Genomic DNA, 10000 nt, shown 5'->3' with positions numbered 1-10000 from the left:
TATATATATGTACATATATATATATATATATATATATATATATATATATATGTGTGTACATATATATATACATATATATGTATACATGTATATATATATATATATGTGTACATATATATATACATATATATGTATATATATATATATATATATATATATATATATATATATATGTATATATATATTATGAAATACATATATCATTGTGGAACAATCTCGGCATAACAAGAGTACGACATTACTTAATTGCACTATATATATATATATATATATATATATATATATATATATATATATATATATATATATATATATATATATATATATATATATATATATTAGTAATCAGTGGTTTGTGGAATTTTGGCTGTACGCCCGGCGCTGGGGGCAGGGAGGCTGCAAAGACACTTAAGTACTACATAAAGTTTTATAAACGAGGCGCACAGGTACCTAAGTCAATCATGGCTACGGATGCTAGAAAATCTTAAATCAATCAATCAATCATGGCTACACATACACCGAATAGTCTCCACTATTCCTTACACATTCTCCTCTTCCTTCACATGCTTGACACTGAGATTACCAAACAATTCTTCTTCACTCAAGTGGTTAACTACTGAAATGTAATCGTTCAGTGGCTACTTTCCTCTTGGTAAGGGTAGAAGAGACTAGCTATGCTAAGCAGATCTTCTAGGAGAAGGACACTCCAAAATCAAACCAGTGTTTCCTAGTCTTGGTAGTGCCATAGCTTTTGTACCATGGCTTTCCATTATGTTGGGTTAGAGTTCATTTATTTCCTTTCCTCACTGGAATATTTTCCCTATTGGAGCTCTTGAGTTTATAGCATCCTGCTTTTCTAACTTGGGTTGTAGCTTAGCTAATAATAATAATAATAATAATAATAATAATAATAATAATAATAATAATAATAATAATAATAATAATAATATCTCATAAAAAATATTCCAAGAAATCTAATAATTCAGCAAGAAATCTTAAACCTCTACGACCCCTTTCTTCGGGTGGTCTCTTTGGCAGGATCAACCGCAGTCAGAGAGAGAGAGAGAGAGAGAGAGAGAGAGAGAGAGAGAGAGAGAGAGAGAGAGATTGGAAAAACTGTTAACAAAATGATGAAAAGAATCGAAGGGTAGGACACCCTGATAGCCTCCCATCTAGATCTGTTTCCAATAACGACGCGTAAATAGGTCTTGCGGATGGGTTCTTCAGCTCGTTCCTAAAAGCTGTCTTGAATCGCACGTTTGGCAGAGACGTGAAATAAAAAAGGAGATATGCTGCCGAATGGAATATGCTTTCGGAGGATTCTGATTATTACACCACACTTTTTTTCTTATTTATCTAACCAATGCAGTTTGTTTTATCCTTAATTCTATAATATTTTCAACCTTTTTTTTAATGTTTATGGTATTTATCTTAACCAACACAAAAAAAAATCTATTAAAATTGTTTCTTAAAAGAAGTAAAAGATCTTGCGTATGTTATCCCACACTTTTTTTATAATCTATCTAACCAATGTGGTTTGTTTTATCCCTAATTCTAAAATATTTTCAACATCTTTTTTATGTTTATGCTATTCATTTTAACCAATACATAGAAAAATCTATTAGAAAATTTTCTTGAAAGAAATATACCTTGCGTCCACACTTTTTTTCTAATTAATCTAACCAATATTTCCAACAACTTTTTTATGTTTAACCTATTCATTTTAACCAATACATAGAAAAATCTATAAAAATTGTATTTTAAAAGAAATAAAAGATCTTATGTCTATGTCTGTGCACGCAGGTGGCAAGGGCCGTACAATAACAAGCCCTCAGCGCAAACTTCTCTTCAACTTCTCTCAAATATCATCGTTTATGAGAAGCAAGACGCGATCCTCGAATTCTTCCAAGGGATGGGGGGAGGGGGGAGGGAGGGACTATGGGGGCTTGAGACCCCCTCCCCTTCCCCCAATACCTATAATAAAGATATCCCCGGCATATGCGGCATGATAGAAGCGCGAATAGAAATTCAAATGGCCTCTGTATTTCATAAAACTTTAGCCTTTCACTTAGCTTTGCTTCGAAGAGCCAATAACGAGAGGAGACGGAGAGGATTACGATACACGTACAGTCGGCTCCTTTCTCTTACTGTATTTTGGGTACATTTATGACCTAGTCTGTCAATAAGCATGAATACATCTAGTTATGTATTTACATTATGAAGTTTATGGTTCAAAGTATGCAGATAAGAAATTATTCATATTTATGTATTTGTTTACAAGACCACCCTCTCCATAAACTTCCAAATTATGCAAAGCTATTTTTTTCCTCTATCAATTTTTCATAATTCAAAATAATTGGCCACAAGTTGAAATTATAAAATAAAAAAAAAAACTATAGAATCATAATTAAAAAAAAAAAAAATACTAGCCTGGTTTCATCACTAAACGACCTGGAACTGACATTGTCAACAAAGTTAACCAAACAGAAGTTCGTGATACCAACGTACATTTGACATATATTCAGAATATATCAATTAAAATTGGAATAATTACTCAAAAGTAGTCTATTCGTGAATCGTATACTTTATGGAAAATTTTGAGTAATTACTCCATTTTTAATTTGGTATAGATTTTGAATATATATCAAATGTACGCTGGCATCACAAACTTTTGTTTGGATGACTATGTCGACGTTGTCAGTTTCAGGTCATTTAGTGAAGAAACCAAGCTAATTTTCTTTATATTTCTATAGTTTTTTTTTTTATTATTTTAACATATTTCCCATGTAGAGAATCTTTTTAAATTATGAAAAATTAATAGAGGAAAATAATACCTTAGCATAATTTGACAGTATATAGAGAGCGTGGTCTTGTAAATAAATACACATATTTTTTTTTTACTTTAGTCACTTATGTTAAAATTGCGAGCGACAGCACAAACGAACACTCACACATGTATATATATATATATATATATATATATATATATATATATATATATATATATATATATATATATATATATATATATATACATAACCTATTACTTATCTAATTTTGACCTGAAACGTTCACAGGGGAATTCCAACACAGCAGTCACTGCCGCATCCATCATCTTATTGCTAAACCATGTTACTTGCCCCAACCAGATATCTATATAGAATCCTCACTAGCAGTGTGTTGAAACACCTTACATACATTGCGTCAATTCAATACTAACTTTGCACGCATTCTTGCGCGTCCTCGATATTGTGGTCCTACCTTTCCTATACACACACACACACACACATTCTTGCACGTCCTCGATATTGTGGTCCTACCTTTCCTATACACACACACACACACACACACATTCTTGCGCGTCCTCGATATTGTGGTCCTACCTTTCCTATACACACACACACACACACACACACATTCTTGCGCGTCCTTGATATTGTGGTCCTACCTTTCCTATACACACACACACACACACACACATTCTTGCACGTCCTCGATATTGTGGTCCTACCTTTCCTATACACACACACACACACACACACACACATTCTTGCGCGTCCTCGATATTGTGGTCCTACCTTTCCTATACACACACACACACACACACACACACACACACATTCTTGCGCGTCCTCGATATTGTGGTCCTACCTTTCCTACACACACACACACACACATTCTTGCGCGTCCTCGATATTGTGGTCCTACCTTTTCTATACACACACACACACACACACACATTCTTGCGCGTCCTCGATATTGTGGTCCTACCTTTCCTATACACACACACACACACACACACATTCTTGCGCGTCCTCGATATTGTGGTCCTACCTTTCCTATACACACACACACACACACACATTCTTGCGCGTCCTCGATATTGTGGTCCTACCTTTCCTATACACACACACACACACACACACATTCTTGCGCGTACTCGATATTGTGGTCCTACCTTTCCTATACACACACACACACACACACACACACATTCTTGCGCGTCCTCGATATTGTGGTCCTACCTTTCCTATACACACACACACACATTCTTGCGCGTCCTCGATATTGTGGTCCTACCTTTTCTATACACACACACACACACACACACACATTCTTGCGCGTCCTCGATATTGTGGTCCTTCCTTTCCTATACACACACACACACACACACATTCTTGCGCGTCCTCGATATTGTGGTCCTACCTTTCCTATACACACACACACACACGCACACACATTCTTGCGCGTCCTCGATATTGTGGTCCTACCTTTCCTATACACACACACACACATTCTTGCGCGTCCTCGATATTGTGGTCCTACCTTTCCTATACACACACACACACATTCTTGCGCGTCCTCGATATTGTGGTCCTACCTTTCCTATACACACACACACACACACATTCTTACGCGTCCTCGATATTGTGGTCCTACCTTTCCTATACACACACACACACATTCTTGCGCGTCCTCGATATTGTGGTCCTACCTTTCCTATACACACACACACACACACACACACATTCTTGCGCGTCCTCGATATTGTGGTCCTACCTTTCCTATACACACACACACATTCTTGCGCGTCCTCGATATTGTGGTCCTACCTTTCCTACACACACACACACACACATTCTTGCGCGTCCTCGATATTGTGGTCCTACCTTTTCTATACACACACACACACACACACACATTCTTGCGCGTCCTTGATATTGTGGTCCTACCTTTCCTATACACACACACACACATTCTTGCGCGTCCTCAATACTGTGGTCCTACCTTTCCTATACACACACACACACACACACACACACACATTCTTGCGCGTCCTCGATATTGTGGTCCTACCTTTCCTATACACACACACACACACACATTCTTGCGCGTCCTCGATATTGTGGTCCTACCTTTTCTATACACACACACACACACACACACACATTCTTGCGCGTCCTCGATATTGTGGTCCTACCTTTCCTATACACACACACACACATTCTTGCGCGTCCTCGATATTGTGGTCCTACCTTTCCTATACACACACACACACACACACATTCTTGCGCGGCCTCGATATTGTGGTCCTACCTTTCCTATACACACACACACACACACGCACACACATTCTTGCGCGTCCTCAATATTGTGGTCCTACCTTTCCTATACACACACACACACACACATTCTTGCGCGTCCTCGATATTGTGGTCCTACCTTTCCTATACACACACACACACATTCTTGCGCGTCCTCGATATTGTGGTCCTACCTTTCCTATACACACACACATACACACACATTCTTACGCGTCCTCGATATTGTGGTCCTACCTTTCCTATACACACACACACATTCTTGCGCTTCCTCGATATTGTGGTACTACCTTTCCTATACACACACACACACACACACATTCTTGCGCGTCCTCGATATTGTGGTCCTACCTTTCCTATACACACACACACACACACACATTCTTGTGCGTCCTCGATATTGTGGTCCTACCTTTCCTATACACACACACACACACATTCTTGTGCGTCCTTGATATTGTGGTCCTACCTTTCCTATACACACACACACACATTCTTGCGCGTTCTCGATATTGTGGTCCTACCTTTCCTATACACACACACACACACACACACACATTCTTGCACGTCCTCGATATTGTGGTCCTACCTTTCCTATACACACACACACACACACATTCTTGCGCTTCCTCGATATTGTGGTCCTACCTTTCCTACATACACACACACACACACATTCTTGCGCGTCCTCGATATTGTGGTCCTACCTTTCCTATACACACAAGTGCGTGTACATACACACACACACATTCTTGCGCGTCCTCGATATTGTGGTCCTACCTTTCCTATACACAAAAGAGCGTGTACACACACACACACACACACACACACACACACATATATATATACATACACACATGTATATATATACATACATATATATATATATATATATATATATATATATATATATATATATATATATATATATATATATATATATATATACACACACACACACACAAGAGAGATAAAGCCGTCTACGCAAATTCAAAAAAGATTGCCTTCTTCCTCAGTCAAAATCTCCACAAGTAATCCCTCGCACCATCTCCATCCAAGCAAAATTCGATCGTTCCCCGCTCAATATTTCAGCTTACTCCAGGTCGCCTTTGGCGTGACATTTGCCGTAGCAACTTAAAATGTTAACCCATGTAATTTTAACTACAACTTATCAGGTGCGGTGGCTGGGCCAGCTTTGCTCCAAAGTAACGCCATCAAAGATTCATGTTGGACCTGACACACATGGGTTCTTTAAAAAAAAAAAAAAAAAAAAAGTTTCAGAGGGGGGGGGGGGGTTCCCCGGAAGGTATTATTTTGCCATTTGAAAGACTTGTGTTTTTCTTTACGGCTTTTGCCTTTTCTTTGCTGTTAAATGGTTTTGGTGAGTTTCTAGTCTTTTAGTGATATGGTGTCTCTTTCATATATATATATATATATATATATATATATATATATATATATATATATATATATATATATATATATATATATATATATATATATATATATATATATATATATACGTATATATATAAATATATATATATGTGTGTAGGTAAATATGTATATATATATATACATACATACATACATATATATATATATATATATATATATATATATATGTGCACACATATAGTTTATACAATATATGTAAATATATATACAAATATATACTGTGTATATGTATATATGGAGACCGGACAATTTGCCGTAAACAAATTTGTCGTAGGACAATTGACTGTAAGACATTTTGCCGTAAGAAAAATTGCCGTACGGATATTTTGCCGCAAGGATATTTTGCCGTAAAATGTATATGCTTTGTCATGTATAGATTAAAAAAAGAAGTGAGAGAGAGAGAGAGAGAGAGAGAGAGAGAGAGAGAGAGAGAGAGAGAGAGAGAGAAGGATCGTTATAAATTTTGACACCCGTCGTTAAATCTTTAAATGAGGTCATTACAAATTCGGTAGTTTACTATATTTTTTTTATTATTTTTCTTTATCTTAAACCTTTGCATTAACAACTTTTATTAATTGAAACTTAAAACCCTACAACGCCGTACACTATCAACAGCACCAGAGGTTGTGATAAGCTCATAGATTATTCCAACTTCATTTACAGGCAAGAGAGAGAATATGGAGGCAAGGTTTATTGGAAGTGTGTTGAAAAAAACTGCAAAGCAAGAGTACATACAAGACAGAATATTGAAGAGATTTCAATCTGTAAAACTGTAAGTGAGCGTACCCATCCAGCAAACCCAAGCAAACATAAAATGCAAAAAACAATACGCATCTAAATTTATGAAAACTCATCAATGAATTGAAAAATGAAGAATATCTTTCTAAAAAGAAGATAGTCGATGCGGAAAGAGGTGAAACAGCAGTCAAGAAACAATACAAAAGCGCATACTAAGTATTGTCAGAGGTTTTGATCAAAATGCAAAACACCATCATTTACGAGCAATTGCTTTGAACTTACATGATTTTTAGCTTTGATTTTTTTTTTTTTTTAGAAAACTTTTTAAATAAAGTGTGTGGTCTTCATTTTTCTTATCCTTTTCTTATATATAATTATAATTAAATGAATACATAAAAATCAATGAAAAGTGATAAATATACTTGAAGATAACTATATGAATATAGTTACATTAATCTCTAAAAGAAATAAGCTAAGAACTAAAATATACATTTTACGGCGAAATGTCCTTGCGGCAAAATATCCATACGGCAAGTTTTCTTACGGCGAAAAGTCTTACAATCAATTGTCCTACGGCAAATTTGTTTACGGCAAATTGTCCTAGCTCCTGTATATATATCCCCTATATAAATATAGGAATGGTCTAAGCTTTTTCTCATAATTACTTAAAGCCTCATAAACCCCTTGAATAACCTTTAACTAAGACATTGAAAAGACGTTCTCTTTTTTTACGTTGCTTTTATGATATTGTGAGTGCTCATTGTTGCAATAATTTCATTATAACGACGAAAACGTTTTGCAACGGTAAATTACATGTAAACTTTCAACTGGGCTCTTGAAGGCACTAGAAGAGTTGGAAGACCCAGACCTACATGGCTGAGGACTATGAAGCGTGAAGTAGGAGAGGACGATTGGAGAAATGTTGATTTAAAAGCTCACGATAGAGATGACTGGCGAAATCTAACTGAGACCCTTTGCGTCAATAGGCGTAGATAATAGATGATGATGAGGATGACGAAATAATTTCAGATAATTACGCATATTATTTCAACTAATAATGTATTTGTATCATAAATAAGCGGAATGATTAACGTACTCGTTTTAACAAAAAAAATACCTTCTTTTATTTTTAATCCAGATACCTTTAACGATATAAAACCTTTACTTGTTTACTATCATTTTTTTTATCAATGAAAAAAAAATAAAAAATATATATCAAAGTTAAAGAATTCAAACAATTAGGTCGCAAAAAAGTAAAAATAATAATTACTTGGGTAAGATTCTTAGATACAGACATTGAGTTGTTAAATGATCTAATAGGATTAATCCAGCATGATATAGAGGATCTTGTTTGAAATGTAATAAAAATGCATGCTCTTAATGAGATCTGAACATTAGATATCCTGAAAATTGATAAATATACCTAACGTAGTAAATATTTCTTTATATATCTATATCTATCTATCTATCTATCTATCTATATATATATATATATATATATATATATATATATAGCAAATACATATGATACGCGTTCATATAAAAGCCTTCCTATTCTAATATGTCTTGATAATTGGAGCGGTCACACAACCAGACAGCGCTCGTCGGACAAACATCGTTAACAGAATATGATAGGAGCTAAGAATAAGCGTTGATGACGTCAGAAGAAAGAAATCCAAAGTCATGGATTGGCAACAATTACGTTACTAGATCTAGCTTAGTTCCATGGTACCTTTACTTGTCCACAGAGCAAAGACTGACGGGCAAATTTGAACACGTGTCTAGACACAGGTTCTAAACTTTGGGCTCAGGAGTTATTTGGTTGTTTCCAGTCAGGAGCTGTACGAAATCCTCGTCATTGCAAGCACTAACATTATAAGGAAAACTGCATCGATGTATTGTCATTTTAACGCTTTTGACGAACTGCAAGGAGAACCTATGCAACTATAGTCGCCACAGAGATTCCGGGCAAAATAAGCCCCACCCACTGATGACGTCATAGCCAATCATGTTGTCTCTCACGTTAACAGTGATCAAAACACATTATAAGTTAGTACAGTTTGAAATTTGTAAGGGGATGTATTGTGACCGCTGCTAATGTGGGAGACAATGTGATTGGCTTTGACGTCATCAGGGGGTGGGGCTTATTTCACCCGGAATCTTTGTGGTTACTATGTTTTACAAGAACTACAAAATGGCTATGAATCAGACTTCAGATCAACAACAAAAGAATGTACCCAAGCTCATTTTAGGATCTTATTAGAAATGGTATAGCCATGTATAAACCTAGATAACATCTATGTAACAAAAAAAAAATTAAAAAAAAAATAACATCCAGATGTCATACAGTAAACATGTTACTTCTAAAATCCTGTACTTGGCAGTGTTGCCTGCCTTCCCTTGACCTAATCACGAACACGGAGGTGAAGTTGTCTTCATTAGTTGTTCTCGGCTCTGGTTTCATCGGTGATCATTGCCATTCCCATTGTTTTCTGATAACGAAGTTTGTCAATCAGGCAATCCCCAGTCCCCTTTTAGCAAAGTCTGGCAGTGTTTGCCAAAGTTCAAAATTAGAGCCAGTTACAGCTCACTCAGATCAGGTCATCTTTTTCCCAGAAATCCTTTTGCCAAATCACTTTGTATCACGTCACAATAAGTCTTTGCTCCGCCATGGGTCGCTTTGCTAACAATTAAACATAATC

At 36.0% G+C, this 10000-nt stretch overlaps 1 protein-coding gene across 1 annotated transcript in view; it reads left to right on the top strand.

Moving 5' to 3' along the window:
- Window positions 1-10000, top strand: part of LOC137647860 (interference hedgehog-like) — a 49752-nt gene that overhangs the window by 36431 nt on the left and 3321 nt on the right. The window lies entirely within an intron of this gene.

Source organism: Palaemon carinicauda, chromosome 10, assembly GCF_036898095.1.
Source record: "Palaemon carinicauda isolate YSFRI2023 chromosome 10, ASM3689809v2, whole genome shotgun sequence".
Classification (NCBI taxonomy): Eukaryota; Metazoa; Arthropoda; class Malacostraca; order Decapoda; family Palaemonidae; genus Palaemon; species Palaemon carinicauda.
Note: the sequence above shows the minus strand (reverse complement) of the source record. Positions and strands in the feature narration are given on the sequence as shown.